A 17,411-nucleotide genomic window follows, 5' to 3' on the forward strand; every position below is an offset into this window, starting at 1 on the left:
CATTTTCTCAAAGAGCCAGGCTAGCAAAAATCCCCAGAAAAGTTAATATCCTTGTAGCAGGCCATCAAAATGTAAATTATAACTCACTAGAACAGTTGTTCTTCAAACTTGCAATCTTAGGGACGCCTGGGTGGCTCAGCAGTTGAGCATCTGCCTTTGGCTCAGGGCATGATCCTGGAGACCCGGGATCAAGTCCCACATCAGGCTTTCTGCATGGAGCCTGCTTCTCCCTCTGCCTATGTCTCTGCCTCTCTCTGTGTGTCTCTCATGAATAAATAAACAAAATCTTAAAAAACAAAAAACAAACTTTCAATCTTAAATGTCATAGCAATCAGCATACCGAAATCAATCTTATTGATGTACGCTAGCAATGAACAATCTGAAAATGAAATTAAGAAAATTCTATTTATAATAGCACTAAAAAATATACTTAGGAATAAGTTAAATAACAACAACAAAAAAACATAAGACTTGTACACTGGAAACTACAAAGCATCATTGAAATAAATTAAAGAAGGCCTAGATAAGTGGAAAGACATCCCATGTTCATGGATGGAAAGACTTAATATAACTAAGGTTGCAATATTCCCCAAATTGATCCACAGATTCAATTTTATTATATGTGCTCCCGAAGCAAGCACTGATCCACAGATTCAACACAATCCATATCAAAATCGCAGCTGGCTTATTTGCAGAAATAAAATTCATGTGGAAATAAAAGGGGCCCGGGGTAGCCAAAGCAGTCTTTAACGAGAACAACAAAGTTGGAAGATTCAGACTTTTCTATTTCAAAATGTATAAAGCTAGAGTAATCAAGACTGTGTGATACAGGCATGAAGACAGACGTGTGGATCAAGAGAAGAGAATTGAGAGTCCAGAAATAAACCTATACATCTATAGTCCATTGGAACGGTGTGATCAAACAAAATACAGGATACCCAGTTAAATTTGAACATCAGATAAACAACATTTTTTAGTAGGTCCTGTGTAACGTTCAGAACATACTTATACCAAAAAATTATTTGTAGTTTATCTGACATTCAAAGTTAATAAGGCATCCTGTATTTTTATGTGCTAAATTTGGCAACCCCTAAACTGGGAGGCAGGACAGACAGGCTTCGCCCACACTGTCATCTGCCAAAATCTCTGGGAAGAGGGTGGTGGGAGTCCTAAGCGTTTAGTCACTTAAGTTTTTGCCAAAGAGATTCTAGTTTCTTTACAATAACATCCTTTACAAGGAAAAATAGTGCAAAGTGGCAAATTGCATTTTCCCTCTCATTAAAAAAAATATATATCTTGGCTTTGAGTAGAACCAGGATGAAAATAGAGAACGAAACAGAGTATAACTGGATTTGCCATAATCACTGAAACAATTAAGGAAACGTTTTCCATTTCCCCATAAACAGAGTTCCTCTCTATCAGAGTCTCCCCCACCCTCCCTCTTCTCTCTTCTCTCCTCTCTTCCCAATGCATTGTGACTGGTCTGGAAATATATCCTGGGATCCTCGGTTGGCATTTGCTTTTAGTACATTCCGAGGTCAATTTGGACAAAGTTTACAGTCTTTCCTTGATTACATTGCGCCTAAAGTGTTAACCCTGTTAGCAGTCACCGCACAGATTTCCTCAATGAGACTCTTGTGTGCTTGACAATGTAACTATTTATTTGCAAAGTCACTACCATTGACATTTGTGCTGCTCAATGCTAAGTGTTACCAGCGCTTTCTTTATGTCACTGTTTCTCTTCAGTAACCAAGAAAAGCAAAACAAAGTACAAATAACTGCTTATTCAGAAAGAAATCTTGGATTGTTCCTTAAACCTGCTCCAGGCAGCACATACAGACTTTGGAGTGATCTGGAAAATATGAAAAGCACTTGGCTGGGAGACAAAACCCAAACTGATCTGCAGTGATGGCAAAAGCAGAAATAGGAGCTCAATAATAAAAATAAATCTCTGGACGACTGATTGTGGCTTCAGGAGGGAGGAGACGGTCTCAGAAGTTAGACAGTTATCTGTGCAGCTATTGCTTGGGAGAAGGTGGGGGAGGCGGGAATCTTGGGGCTTTGCTTCAGGGCCTGTCCATCAATTGTTGGCTGATTGATTGAAAAAGGCAAATGGGGCCGCAGTCTCGCTGCCAAGGGTTTTATTGGGCCTCAGCCCTCCCCGGGTGCCTGGAGCGGGGACTCGCTGTGGTCCTCACCTGCTGCTTTGTTCCAGCAAAGCTGGCGTCTTGCAGCCGCCGCCACTCAGGCCTCTAAGCCGTTGTCCCGGCTGTCCTGAGGGTGTAAACCCTGCCACCCCCATCTGCCCCGCCACCTGCCTCCCTGCCTTTAAATATCCTCCTGCAACCCCACCACTTCTGGGAAGCTCTCGGGATCGGTCGCCACCCACTTGTCTCCAACTGCCAGCACCATCCCCTGGCGGAGCCACTCTGCAAATGACCACATCTCACTGCTGCTGATGGTTTGCGTGGCACCATAGAGGGGGAGAAACGCATGCGCTCGGAGGTGGGGGGGGGACAGGCTTCATCAGCCCTGTCATCAGCACTGTGACCTCACAGTCGTGGTGATTGGCCGCACAATCACCCCGAAACCCCTACAACCAGAGAGCCCTGGCAGGGTGCAGAGCAAGGGCTGGGCTTTCACTGGCTCCCTTTTATTTTATCCCCGTGTTAAAGCTACAGAAGAAGTGCAAGAATTCTTGTTTTTTGGGCCAGAAATTGAAGGGGAGATAAGAAGCTGGGGTCAAGGTCAAATAGCTCCTTCAAGGTGGTGCTGGAATTGGGAGCCAGAGGGTCTGAGCTCTGACTGCCAAAGCCAAGTTCTTACTGTCAAATCCAGATGCCAGGTGAGGGACCTTTCTTATTTCTCAACAGCCCCGTGAAGTGTGTGTTATCTCCACCTCACACTCATCACGAAGCGACTAAGTCAACAAGTTTTAGTGGTTTATGCATGATCGTGCCTTTAGGAAGGAGGCAATGTTTCCACATAGGAGGCTTACACCTGCAGAGGAAAACAACAAAATGCATGTTGTGCTCTAACAAGTTTGCAAAGTGCTGGGTCACATCTAACTAAACACATTTTTTTGTTTTTTTTTCCCCCTACCAATTGTGTTATTGTTTACCCATAGGACTTCCTAGAGTCTTTAATGCCACAAAAGGTGCGCTGTGAGTCTCCAGAAAAAAAAGGATTTAATAGCCTTCCAAATGTATTGGACCATGAAGCTGTTTGTGAAACACTCTACTACACTATTTAAGACATGACACCTGCGTGACCAAGCTACAGCTAGAGATACATGTGTTGTTGCTGTTACTTGTTTAGGAGGTAGTGACAAGGTTGCCCCAGGTGCTTCCCAGGCTGGTCGAGCTGTTGAGCCCGCCAGGGCCGACTAGCTGCATTGGTCCTCGGAGCCTGGCCCCCAGATGCTGTTTGCTTCATCAGTTCATTGAACTGGTGTTTGCTTTTGCTGCTGTTTTGCGCTCTGTGGCTTTCTGGATTCTTCCTGTTGGATTCTAATGAGGGCCCAAGTATTTCATAAGGGAGTCTCCTGTTAAAATCCAATAGAACAGGGGCACCTGAGTGGCTCAGTCGGTTAAGCGTCTGCCTTTGGCTCGGGTCATGATCTCAGGGTCCTGGGATGGAGCCCTGCCACCATCGGGCTCTCTGCTCAGTGGGGAGCCCGCCTCTCCCTCTCCCTCTGTGCTCGCCCTCTATCTCTCAAATAAATAAAATCTTTAAAATCCAATAGAATAGAACTCAGGGCAAAGTGAAGAGTCCGAACCAGCCTTAGTATAGGTTGGCATTCAGCACTCTGCAATAGTAGCTACCGTGTGTTCAGTAGTTACCATGTTCCAGGTTTAACATGGGTTGTTTCATTTACCTCTTCCGACAACCTGTGGGGTAGATGCTGCTGTCGGAACTTCCAAGATGGCCCTCATGTGGTTCCCTCCCACATCGAATCAGGGGCTGCCTTGGGTGACCAACAGAATATGGCAGGGGTGATGGCACGTGACTTCCGAAGGTAAGCATGAAGTCCCGGAGACTTGGACCTTGGTCTCTTGGATTGCTTGCTCTGGGTAGCCAGCTGCCATTCTGTGAAGACACTCAAGCAACTCTGTGGAGAGGCTGACGGGGAAAGCAAATAACTTGCCAGCTGTGCTGGTGAGCCGTCTTGGGAGTGGATGCTCCAGCCCCCGGTCAGACTTTCGGAAGACTGCACATGCCAGGCGACACCTGACTGCAATGTCATGAGCGACCCTGGGCTGCACCCAAATTCTTGGCCTGTAGGGATGACTGTTGTGGTTTTAAGCAACCAAGTTTTGGAGCAAATTGTTACAAGCAAGACATAACTAAAGCACACACTCTTACTGTCCCTCGTTTGAGGAAACAGAGCAGAGAGAAGTGAAGTGAGTTCCTCACAGGGCTTACGCGCTGAGGGTCACAGCCAGGGTTTATGGGGCTGTGGTAGGAAGCTGCAAAGGACTCTTCACAGCCCCCAACGCTGCCCCAGAAGTCGGTTAGGGGATCCAGAGGTCTATTTCGAGGCCCGTTTATTCAGTTCAGTGCTGTGATAATACAGAAACTCCTGCAGTCTCTCCATGCTTTACCTCTCCTGACCTTCAGGTCCTCGGAGGGTAATACCATCTACCTGGTTGTGGGTGAAATAATTTCATATAGTAAAAGTGCAGGCAGATTCCAGGCACGGGATATTCTAGGCGCCCTTCCTTTCCAACTCCTTCTTTAGCATCGGGCCTCGCTTTGGTGGTGAGGAAGACAGAAGGTTAGCCCAGCCAACAATCTGTCATTCCCACCCTAGAGGGAATTAGCTCATCAGAATCCAGTCCTAACTGGCAGGAGACTGAGAAGACAGACTTTTTTTTTTGCTTGGAGAGCAAAGGACAGGAAGACATAATTTTTGAGTACGGGTTACTTCGGGAGCAGGCTGGCTTGGATGGGCGCCCCGCAGAGCTTCTGGAATAAAGGGCATCATGAGGGCCCTGCGAGGGCAGGAATGGGGCCCAGCCACCCAAAGTGGGAAGGATCCTTTCTTCACCAATACACCCAGGGCCGCCCGGCCATACCCAGAGTACACCAACAGAGGTGACCTTTGTGCCAGGCATCACCTTGAGTATTTGCGACTTCAGTTTTGGCCAGGAGAGACCAAGAACAGAATGCAGTAATTCTTTTTCCAAGCTTTTCTGTTATGTTTGTTTGTTTTCCAAACTCACTGAGAGTCAGAAGTCCTTGGTTCCAGGTGTAGGTATCTTCAGAGATCCACGAAAACCAAAGTTAAGTGTCTTGGTTTAGGTCCCCTAGCCAAACAGAGGCAGAGTTTGGTCTAAAACCCCAAACCTATGCTGTAATCGCCCCGTTTGATCAAATCAATTTGTTTTGGGCTGAAAGGCCCACATGTCCCTTCTTCCAAGAAGCTTTTCCTCATTAACATCGCCGAAGGTTACTTATTTTTGAAAATTGTCAGCACCAGTATGTCATCTGACACACACTATTCAACACTTTATTAAGCAAGGGTGTTTGAACTTGTAGCATGTGCCAGGTACTCTACTACCTGCCAGGGCTTCAGCCATGAGCAAAATAAATGCAAAATTTCCCTGTTTTTATGAAGGTTACGTTTACAGGTGAGTGAATATTGTAAGCGAAACGACAAAATTATAAAAGAAGCTAAAAGGTGATGGAGAAAAGCCAAACGGGGCAGTGGGGGAGGGACAGGGTCTGCGAGGTGGTTTATGCAATTTGCAGATAGAATGGTTTGGAACCTTCTCACTGCAAAGGTGATATTTGGGCAAGACTTGAAAGACTTGAGGGAGAAAGCCATGTGGTCATCTGGGGGAAGAAATACTGCTCTTCCATATATTAGTAGGGAATTATTCTCAGGTTCTTTCATGCTTGTAATTTTATTATTCTTCTGTCCCTTAATAAATCCTCACAAGTGTGTATTTCATCTTCTCCTTCCTTTGGGTCTAATATAAGTGCCTTCTGCAGAATGTCATTTGTGCCACAGGCTTTTAATAAATACTTGTTGAATGTTTTGGTCAAAGTCATTTTCTCACTATTGCCCTTTTTAGGCAAGAAATTAAGGGAAACCTACATGAGTCTGGTACTCCGTCCAATAGCCTAAATTACTTAGGACGTACAAACCAACATTCAGCCGTACTATCCAACATTCCGGGTTAGTATTCTTTGCCTTCCATAAACAGTACATCTAAAAATATTTACAAAAGTCTTGGCTTCTCCCAAATTCAAAACAGGAAACCCCTATAGTCTCTCAGCCGCCTTTATTCACCTCCAAACCTGAAATGGAATCCACCATCACTATTTGTAATTATATTCTTTTTGTACAATCAGCTCTGACACTTTTTGAAAATGGTTTCCTGCCTAAGCTAGAGACATCCTGTTATTCTTAATAATATTCTGTGCCACCTAAATATTAAGGTGTCTGGAATTCACAAGGACAGAAATCATTCATGGCTAGTAACTTGTTCCTCCTTGACTTTTGCAAAAAGGGACACTTCACAGAAACACTTTCTAATCTCCTTTTGCCCGAGAGTCTCAGTTTTCATACCAATGAGACCTTGACCTTGCTTGATTGAGTGCTTTTTCCATAAGAGTATATGCTCTGAGCTTGCCCGCTTTGATTTTTGTTTTGAAGAGACAGATTGGAAATGAAACAGAATTACAACAGTGATGATCCTAATGACCCCAACAATAATTCACAGCAAGTCCAACACAAAAGAGAGTCGGCGGCTGAGTAATGGGCAAGGCAACATCTTCATGAAACCAAGGGAATTGGAGGCTTGGGGCCTATCATTCTCTAAAGGACAACTGAGTTTAATCCCAAATAGGGAAGGAAAACTTGTTGGAAGAGACAGATCAGATGACAGGTAAGAAGACAGTCAACTGTGTCACAGAGGAGCTTGCTACCTTGACACCTGTGGTCACATAAATGCCATTAAGGATGAATATTAGGAGAACATGAATGTCACCACTCATAATTTTTTTTTTTTTCCTTCCGGTATTTCAATTTACAGCTCCACACATTCTCTCATAGTCAGCCCTCCAGTGGATTCACTAATGCCTTTTTTACCATCTGGGGAAATACAAGTCCAACCATGCACCAGCTATTCTGAATCTTAATCATTTCAGGATGCCAGTTAGACAAAAAAAGGACTGACTTAATTCTTTTTTACAGTGCATACAATACTGCTGGAGCATCTGGAGAAGGAAAAGCAGCTGCTCACTGTGTAAGTGAGACCTTGGGCAAATGATTTACCATTCTGAACTTCGCTTCCTTTCACTGTAATGCGGGAGTGATAACACCAAACTTAGACGGTGCTGAGCAACATTAAGAAAAAAAAAAAAGGAAAGAAAGAAAAGAAAAAATAGCCAGCTTACACCAGGCTCCGGGTACTCTTTTAAAACCCTTATGTGTATGCATTTATTTCATTCTCACAACAATCCTATGGCCTCGGTGTTATGATTTACAGATGAGGGAACCAAGTCAAAGAGACCAAGCTATTTGCTTGCAGCCACATAATGGTGGAACTGGCCACAAAAACCACGTACTCAACTGCCACACTAAAATATTTCTCTAATGACGGATGTCAAGTAGCCAGGGCTCAATTAATGGGCTATCGTTATAGGGAGGTGATACAGTATTTCTTACTTAAAGAGATGCAGTCACAATCGCTTCCCTGAGACTCCCAAACACATTCAGATGGGAAGAAAATGGGAACTGATAAAACAGACACTTTTTAAAGAAAGATTTTATTTATTTGTTTGAGAGAGAGAGGGCGCACAAGCAGGCAGAGTGGCAGAGGGAGAGGGAGAAGCAGGCTCCCCACTGAGCAGGGAGCCCAATGTGGGGGGTAAGGGGGGGGCGTGGGGGATGGCTCGATTCCCAGACCCTGGAATCATGACCTGAGCTGAAGGCAGATGCTTAACCAACTGCACCATTCGGGTGCCCCACATAAAACAGACACTTTAGAAATAATTGGATCGGGGCGCCTGGGTGACAGAGTTGGTTAAGTGTCAGACTCTTGGTCTCAGTTCAGGTCATGACCTTGGGGTCCTGAGATCAAGCTCTGAGTTGGGCTCCCTGCTCAGCATGGAGTCTGCTTAAGACTCTCTCCCTCTGCCCCTCCACCCCTTCCTCCTCCCCCACTCTCTCTCCCAAATAAATAAATATAGCTTTAAAACAAAGAATTGGATCAAGTACATTTCCTTTTGGGCCGCATGTCCTAAATTTACAACTGGGCTGAACTGATTGGCCATAAAAAAAAAAAAAAGTGATTTGTTGAATCAAAATAGATTCCAGAAATGCTTGGCCAGGTCACTTGTTTCATCCCATTTAAAATAATCGCCTTGGTTCCTTGAGGCTCCAGCCTTTCTCCTGTGGTTTTGTGGTTCTTTGGGGGTATAAGATGGAGTTAAAATATTGATCTCTTTCCTTCAATCAATAGATTTTGTAAACAGGTCACATCGTGGAAATGGCTGTTTCTTCCACTATGCATTTTAATGTTCAGAATCCATCACTTTTGCTGATGTTTATAAAGCCCACTTCTATGTTTCCTTGTTGGATATTGTCAGAGGGCCCAGAGGAGGCCTTTATCTCTGCCATAATCTCGGAGCCAGGGGATGAAAATCACGGAAGAGTGGAACACTTCACTCAAGGTGTCGAAATTTATCGGTGGAGATATTTTATCAGACCTCATTATGAGATGCTAGAATGCAAGAGCTATGCTTGTCATTTTTATTTCACTCCGGGTACGTTTTGTGGGCCATTTTGATGCTAAGACAAAAGTGTGGGAAGCTAATGACTCTCTGAAGAAAAAAAAAAACAGAAGAGAAAGGAACTGAACTTATTTGCCAGGAAACAAAAAGAAACCATTGATTGTATTAGAAATAAAGAGGATTTAATGAAACGAGAGAACTTACCTAAAAGACCAGCTGTGTGTGGGCAGTGGAGCCTAATGGTTAGAACAAGATCTCATTTGAGTGTCTCAGATTCAAACCCTGGCTCTGCCATTCGCTTGCCGTGTTAGTGTTAAATGTTATTGTTGTTAGTATTATTGGCATATTTGTACAAGTCACAATAAAAACACCAGTTTGCTTGAATTATGGTACCTAGCAGTGTAGAAATGAGAAAGGCAAAAAAATCAGTTGTTTGCATCCATTCCACTCTATTGCAGGGTGAATAGCCCTGCAATGAATACGATATCTCATGGTGACTTTTTTTTTTAAAGATTTTTATTAATTTATTCCTGAGAGACACAGAGAGAGAGAGAGAGGCAGAGACACAGGCAGAGGGAGAAGCAGGCTCCATGCAGGGAGCCCGATGTGGACTTGATCCCAGGACCCCAGGATCACGCCCTGGGCCGAAGGCAGGTGCCAAACTGCTGAACCACCCAGGATCCCTCATGATGACTTTTTAATTTAATTTAATTTTATTTATTTTTTCATGATGACTTTTAAAAACCGACTTTAGAGGCAGTGGTAGAGCTCAGTCACCAAGCATATGGTCTCTTTCATCAGACTCCTTGAGTTCTTTTTTTTTTTTTTTATTTTCCTAAGATTTTATTTATTCATTCATGAGAGAGAGAGAAGGAGAGAGAGAGGCAGAGACACAGGCAGAGGGAGAAGCAGGCTCCCTGTAGGGAGCCCAACGTGGGACTCAATCCCGGGACCCTAGGATCACGCCCTGAGCCAAAGTCAGGCGCTCAACCGCTGAGCCCCCCAGGTGCCTCCAGACTACCTGGGTCCTAATCCTGACTCAGTACTTCGCATTTGTTATCTCCTTTTATCCAATTGTGTTTTCCTGCTGTCATCTATGGTGGTTATCCTACTATTATTATCCTCTAAACATGCCCAGATGGTGTGGGCAGTATTATTGATCTGCATTTTCCAGGCCAGGGAAATGGAAGCTCAGAGGGCTGGGAGGTCTCTTGCTCAGGGACACACAACTAGTAAGTGGCAGAGATGGGATTTGAACCCCGGCCTCAATGCACCCACGTCGGGGTCCTTGCTGTGGCTTTGTTGGGCCTCGCAGTGAGGGGAACATCCCGATGCAGTGGAGTAAGATGAAAATGGTAAGGGGCAAGTGCTTCTGGCTAGGAGGCGGCGCTCGAGGGGGGATGCAGTAGGTCCCCCTTGTCCGTGGTTTTGCTTTCTGCAGTTTCATCTCCCCGCAGATGATTGATCCTCCTTCCGGTGGATCGTCCCAAGGTCAACAGCAGCCGAGAGCTGCTAGGTCACAGTGTGGCCGTCCTTCACCTCATCTCATCTCAGCACGTAGGCATTGTGTCCCTTCATCACCAGGAGTGTGAATCCCGTGCAATAAGATATTTTGAGAGAGAGGCGACATCCACGTAACTTTTATTACAGTATATTGTCATAATTGTTGTATTTCGTAATCAGTTATTGCTGTTAACCTCTTACTGTGCCTCATTAATCAATTAAACTTTATCAGAGGTGTGCATGAAGAGAAAAACCCGTGGTGTACGCAAGGGTCAGTATCTGCAGCTCCAGGCATCCACTGAGGGACATCTCGGAGGGACCCGGGGGGCCCATTGCAGCCAAGTCAAGGGCAGCACGGCCAGCGGGTGCTCTTGAGCGCCCAAGAGAGAGGAGGAGGCACAAACAGTGGAGGACAGCCGTGTAAATCCGTCACCCACTTCTAAGTGTGCCAGGGTCCCCCTCCATATGTTAGAGCACACCGACCCACTCAAAGCAGACGCCTCCCCCTTGACTCAGCTACACCGCAGCCAACTTCAACTGAGGAGGCCATTTGGCCCACCACAAACGCCCATAGAACTTTCCACCACAGTCAGTCAGATCCCCCCAAAAGGAAAGAGAAGAGGGGCACAGAGTTTATTAAATTTCTTCTCGGCTCCCTGCCTGATCCTCCATCCCCGCTGCTTCACTTGTTTTAATTTCTCCCAAGGAAGCCCATGGGTATATGCTGGTTTGCTTGGCCACGGTCATGGGTACTTTTTAGAAAAACAAAGCCAGGAAGAGCTCTAAGGCTCCTGTGACTTGCACCATCGGCCCAATGGTTGTTTTATTAAGTGTGGATTCCGCCTGTGGAGTTGAGTTAATGGAGGTGGGAAAAAAAGTCAGGGCCAAAACAAGGAGCCATTCAGACGTAGTATTCGAAATAGCAAGGTAAGCAGGGTAACAGAGAGTTTCTGTACCAGGCCCAGCAGGGCCAAGTCTATATGAATGAACGGGGAGTGGCCAGACCCCACCCGGTCAAGCCATGCTTGGAGACCCAGCAAGAGGGAACAGACTTGTTACTCTGGGCCTCTGCTCTTAGCCCGCTCCGGGTTATTTCCTAGGGGAAGGTCCCTGGGGCTCTGTCCAAGTCCGTTTTAAGATTTGAGTTTTACCTAGAGTTTTGTTGATTAGTAACATGTTGTGTTCTTGGGTGTTCTTTTTCTTCTCTCTCTTTTCCAAAGAGGGGGACTGTAGAGTCTTGGCAATAAGAGCCAACTCCACTCAATACAGACTTGGATGAGGAAGCTGGTGAACGTGGGACAAAACACCACTGGGAAGGGGAACTGAAAGTGGCAGGGATCACGGCTATCAGAACCGAACGTCACCATTAAGGACAAATGTTTGTGGCCCCCGGTATCCAGCAACTCACTAGAATTCTTACGCTGGAGGGATTCTTGTACGTCTCTACGTGGGTGTGCGTGTGAGCATGCGTATGTGTGCAATTGTGCGTTTGGGGGTATGTTTTAAAAGGAATAACCCAAACAGAAAGAGACAGTCTGCAAAGCAGCAAGTGGAGAAAATGGCAAAAGGGGGAGCAACGGATAAAGTAGCCAAACCAAGAGTCTGCCGCTGAAATTACAACCAGATTGCCTCGGAAAAGCGAATAAGCTTGAACAAATAAATCCCTGTGGCAGATTCGCTTTCACGAGCGTACCTGTGAGACAATGTCCAGATCCCTCCTTCCAGATGAAAGGGAACCGTCCAGCGGGGGTGGCGGGGTGGGGTGGGGTGGGGGGGATGCTAAGGCGATGTGTCCAGTAAGTGCAGGAGCACGGGAGCCCTGACTTTCCTGGAAGAGGCCCTGGCCCTAATGGCCTGCGCATCTTGCCAGAACTGTCTCACGGCCGAGAACTGCCGGTGAGGCCTGGAAACAAGTAGCAGTTCAGGAACCCCAGAAACTGGAGATGTGAAGGAGCATTCTCTCGGGACACTGAGGAATGAGAATGTGAAAGCCAGCCAGAGCCGGGCTAGGCCAGCAGGGAGACGTGCAGCAAATGTGCTGACATCTGACATGTATCAGCAGCACCCAGATGCTCCACCACCAAAGCGAAGGCTGCTCTGCATTTATGGATTTCCACATCATAAGCGGCAGATTCTGGGAGAGTGTTCTCGGAATGAGGTGGACATATGGACCCTGGGCCTGGTGCCTCCCATATCCTGAAACAGCAGCCACTCCAAATGCAAAAAAAAAAAAAAAAAAAAAAGGAATAAATGAATGCAAGACTGTATTCCAATAGGATGGTACTGATTCAATGTCATTTAGAGCCTGATACAGGGTCTCGTGGCAGGTCCTTTCCGCGGACTAGATGAATATTAATAATGACCATAATAATTGCTGGTATTTAGGATTGTGCACTGTGGGCCCTGCTCAGTATTTGCATTTTCTTATTGACTCCTCACAACCACCCTTTGAGGCAGACATGATTACCATCCATTCCCATTTTACGTAAATATTGGGGAACCAGCCAAGTTGTCGTAGCCAGGATGGGCCGGAGCTGGGATCTGAACAGCAGGTCCACATTCAGCCCACCTCCCTGCTTGGAGGACTGACCTTGGTTAGTTAAGGAATTACCCAGGTCTTTGTGATGACAAAGGACACGGGGAAGGATTCTAATTTAATTTCATGGCTGCCAATCATGCAGGATGGAACCATCAGATGACTCAAAGGAAAGCTTTTTTATTCTTCTGCTCTTGCTGCGTAATCATTCTCCACAGGGCTTTCTTGAGACAGAGACACAGGTGAATATTTGGGGGTTAAGCAAAAAGAGCCACTTCCAAAGCTCTTTGATATGGTCAAGTGAGGGAGGGGGGTTCATCCCCCCTCTCCCAGCCCTCATGTCTCTGCAGTTCTGAGCAAGAATAAGTGAAATTTGGAATGACACATGAAGGCCCTGATGGATCCTGGGGTGCCTTCCCCGTCACTAAGGACTCATCATTGAATAAATTTAAATTATGTTTGGCCTACTTTTCTCCTTAAACCAGTTTTCTTGCATGCATTTTAATTCTGAGAAAATTGGATGACTCTATATGGTATCCATGGCAACCTTCACTTAAACAGAATATGAAATGAACCAGGCCACTCTGTGCTTGACATTCTAGATAAATGGAGCTAACCGCAGACAGAATCATGTTGGCACTCTTCAACAGAATCTCAGGAATTCTATGTCTATAGAGTCGTAGAGAGGGTCAGATTAAGCCCTGTGTAACCCCACTTGCATAGACGGCCAGCACATCAGGTCATTCTGAGCCTCAGTTTCCCCATTTCAGAATTGCAGAAATTGGATGATCACCTCCTCTAACTGTTCTCCATCCCTGATTTTTTTAATCTATCCAGGTTTTTTATTAATTTTCCTTCCCATTTAGTGACATGGCAGTTGAAGTACCTTACTTCTATTTTTACTAGTGTTTGTCTTCGATTTTTTTTTAAAGATTTTATTTATTTATTCATGAGAGGCACACACAGAGAGAGAGGGAGAGAGAGAGAGAGAGAGAGAGGCAGAGACACAGGCAGAGGGAGAAGCAGGCTTCATGCACTGGGAGCCCGACATGGGATTCGATCCCTGGACCCCAGGAGGATCACGCCCTGAGCCAGAAGGCAGACACTTAACCGCTGAGCCACCCAGGCGTCCCTGTTTTTTTTTCTTTTTTTTTTTAAGTAGATTGTATTTTTTACAGCCATTTTAGGTTTATAGAAAAGTTGAGCAGAAACTACGGAGTTCCCCTATATTCCCTCTCCAACCTCCTAGTTTCTCCTATTATTAACATTTTTGCATTGATGTGGTACATTTGTTATAACTGATGAACCCACACCGATACATTATTAACTAAAGTGCATAGTTCATATCAGACTTCACTAGTGGTGTTGTATGTTTGTGGGTTTTGACAAATGTATAATGACATGTATTCACTATTGCTGTCTCACACAAAATATCTTCACTGTCACAAAAATCCCCTGTGCTCCATCTATTCATCTCTCTCCCCCTACCCACCCCCTCCCAGTCACTGGCAACCACTGATCTTTTTACCGTCTCTAGAGTTTTGCTTTTTCCATAATGTCATGTAGCTGGAATCAGACAGTTTGTAGCCTTCAGACTGGCTTCTTTCACTTTGCTATATGCAGTTAGGTTTTCTCTGTGCCTTTTCATTGCCTTTCATTTTTTAAACAGGATTTATTTATTTGAGAGAGAGCACAAGTAGGAGAGGCGGAGGGAGAGAGAATCCTAAGCAGACTCCATGCTGAGCAAGGAGCCTGTCGTGGGGCTGATCCCATGACCCTAGATCAAGATCAAGAGTCTGATGCTTAACCAACTGCACCACCCAGATGCCCCAAATCTATGAGGTGGGTTTTGTTACTCCCATTTAGAAAACTGACACACGGAGGATTCAAGTAACTCCCCAAAGTTCAGAGAGTTAGTAACTTGTAGAACATGGTTACCAACTTGGACAATCATCCTCAAGTACTGGAATAAAGTGGGGGATAAAAGATAGTTTCTGAGTCCTGAGTCTCTCTTGACCCTGTTCTATCCTCTGATGCTACTCTTTTATTCCTAGGAAAAATTCTGCTCCTCTTTTTTCTCTTCTGTTGGCTTTGCTTCCTAGGGACCAACCCAACTTTTCAGCTGGGAGCACAAAACCTATTACCACCAGCCCAACTATCCTGTAGTACATGATCCTCTTGTGCTCTCACTCCCCTCCTCCCTGAATCTTGGCTCTCCTCTGGCTCTAACTTGTCATGTCAGGGTTCTCTTTCTCTGATCTTTCTGGAATGCCTTTCCTCTTCTTCATTACCTGCAAAGCTCCTGCTACTTATACTTTTTTTTTTAAAAAGATCTTATTTATTTATTCACGAGAGACACAAAAAGAGAGGCAGAGACACAGGCAGACGGAGAAGCAGGCCCCCTGCAGGGAGCCTGATGTGGGACTCGATCCCAGGACCCCAGAATCACAACCTGAGCTGAAGGCAGATGCTCAACTGCTGAGCCACCCAGGTGCCCATCCTGCTACTTATACTTTAGGACCACCTTCAGAGATAACCTCCTTCATGAGATCTTCCCCAGACCCCTAGGCCAAATTGAGACAGCCTTCTCTGAGCATCTGGATACTCTACTCATTTCCCTATTACAGTCCTTGACAAAGTGAGATGTACATTGCTATCTGTTGACTTGCCTGTGATCTCCTTAGTGTGGGAGAGCATGTCTTATTCATCTCTGTATGCTCAACCTTTCATGGAGACCATCACATGGGTTATTCCTCAATGTGAAACCCGTATAAAACCCAGCAAGTCCTATGGTTCTCATTTCTGGAGTGCTCCTCAAATAAGCACATCCACACAACATGGATGGACCTAGAAGGTATTACGCTAAATGATATAAGTCAGACAGAGAAAGACAAACACCGTATGATTTCACTTACATGTGGGTTCTAAAAATCAAAACAAATGAACAAACAAACAGAAACAGACTCATGCATACAGAGAACAAACAGGTGGCTGCCAGAACGGGAAGGGGTGGGAGGGATGGGAAATACAGGTGAAGGAAGTTAAAAGTTACAAACTGAGTTTGTGAAATAAATAAGTTACAGGGATGAAAAGTACAGCATGGGGAATCTAGTCAATAATATTATAATAACGTTGTATAAATACAGATGGTGACTACATTTATTGTGGTGAGCACTGTGTAACGTATGGAACCGTCGAATCATATGTTGTCCATCTGAAACGGATATAACGTAGATGTCAACTAGACTTAAAAACAAGAATAAAAAGAAGCACATCTACCATCAAGTATTATCATCGTTAACCTGGTCTCTGAGGAAATATCCAAAATGTATGTTTTATGCCCTGTAAAGCCTTTAGAAACTCCCCATCTCTGCCACCTGCAGTAGCCTCCACAGGCACGGCAGCTTTCCACTGAATTCATTCAATTCATTCATTTACTCCTTAATTCAGTCACTTATTTGCTCATCTATGCAATGAGGAAACATTTCCTAAGAAATGTTAGCACTGGGCAGCCCGGGTGGCTCAGCGGTTCAGCTGAGCCTTCGGCCCAGGGTATGATCCTGGAGACCCAGGATCGAGTCCCACATCGGGCTCCCTGCGTGGAGCCCGCTTCTCCCTCTGCCTGTGTCTCTGCCTCTCTCTCAATCTCTTTGTCTCGGAATAAATAAATAAAATATTAAAAAAAAAAAAAAAAAGAAATGTTAGCATTGGTTCAGGTGTCAGTACTCCCAGGAGTCAGTACTGGTTCCTCCAAAACGCCCTCTCTTCCCTCCTCTCACTTTTCAAATCTGAGAGTCCTTTCCAGACAGCTAGCCCAAGGGCTTTGCCATTCTTCTCCTCCTGTAATTCCTCTGACCTTTGTTCTGAAGATCGGCTTAACCTTTCTGGCCTCTTTAGTTTCCTCGGTTGGTCCATTAACAGGATTCCCCTTGATAAACCATAGTCTACAAACTGACTCAGAAAACTAGAATCCACACTCCTTAAAATTTACCTAAGGGGAAGGGGGAGGATAACGAGAATTAATACATTAACGATATCTGTCCTTGTTACAGCTTAATGTGTACGTACACGAGCAAAAAATAAGGATCTGGGCAATCATATTCCGAGTTCCAAATGAATGATGCAATCAGTAGATGCTATAGGATTAAGGGCCAAAATATGTGTTCGGGCCCCAGATGAATTCCCTTGTAGTGATCTAACCCCTGCAGTAGGGTGACATCAGCACGGGACTCCGGGCCAGAGTTCTCTCCTCGCTCTGCCCCTGGGCACTGGGCGGGCCACCAAGAATGAGGGCCTTAACTCTCGGAGCCTCCAGTTCCTCATCTCTGAGATGGGGATGTTTATACCAGGAATACCCCTCTCTGAAGCACTCGGAGACTCCAGTGACATCATGGAGGCTTGTTCCTTCGAAGCTCAGGGAATGGCTGTTCAATCTGAATCCCCCAGTTCTACATTCTTTCCGTGTGAGACCCAGAGGGAGGCAGGAAATCCTGGGACCAGAGTCCAAGGTCTGTCTGACAACAAAATAGTCTAAGTCCAACCCCCTATAAACTCTGTTAGGGCAGAGATTTCGTCCTTTTTGTTCAGTGATGTATCCCGAGTGCCTACCACGGTTCCCAGCCCATTG

The 17,411-nt window shown here is 45.3% G+C and overlaps 1 protein-coding gene and 1 long non-coding RNA gene across 2 annotated transcripts in view; one reads left to right on the forward strand and one right to left on the reverse strand.

The window, feature by feature from the left end:
• Positions 1-17,411, reverse strand: part of RBPJ (recombination signal binding protein for immunoglobulin kappa J region) — a 224,898-nt gene that overhangs the window by 164,406 nt on the left and 43,081 nt on the right. The gene's annotated exons all lie outside the window — the stretch shown is intronic.
• LOC111095310 lies at positions 2,608-8,857 on the forward strand. The gene is made up of 4 exons (XR_005357344.1): positions 2,608-2,845; positions 6,665-6,896; positions 7,205-7,256; positions 8,475-8,857. It is a non-coding gene; the product is annotated as an uncharacterized LOC111095310 (long non-coding RNA).

This window comes from Canis lupus, chromosome 3, assembly GCF_011100685.1.
Source record: "Canis lupus familiaris isolate Mischka breed German Shepherd chromosome 3, alternate assembly UU_Cfam_GSD_1.0, whole genome shotgun sequence".
NCBI classification, from domain to species: Eukaryota; Metazoa; Chordata; class Mammalia; order Carnivora; family Canidae; genus Canis; species Canis lupus.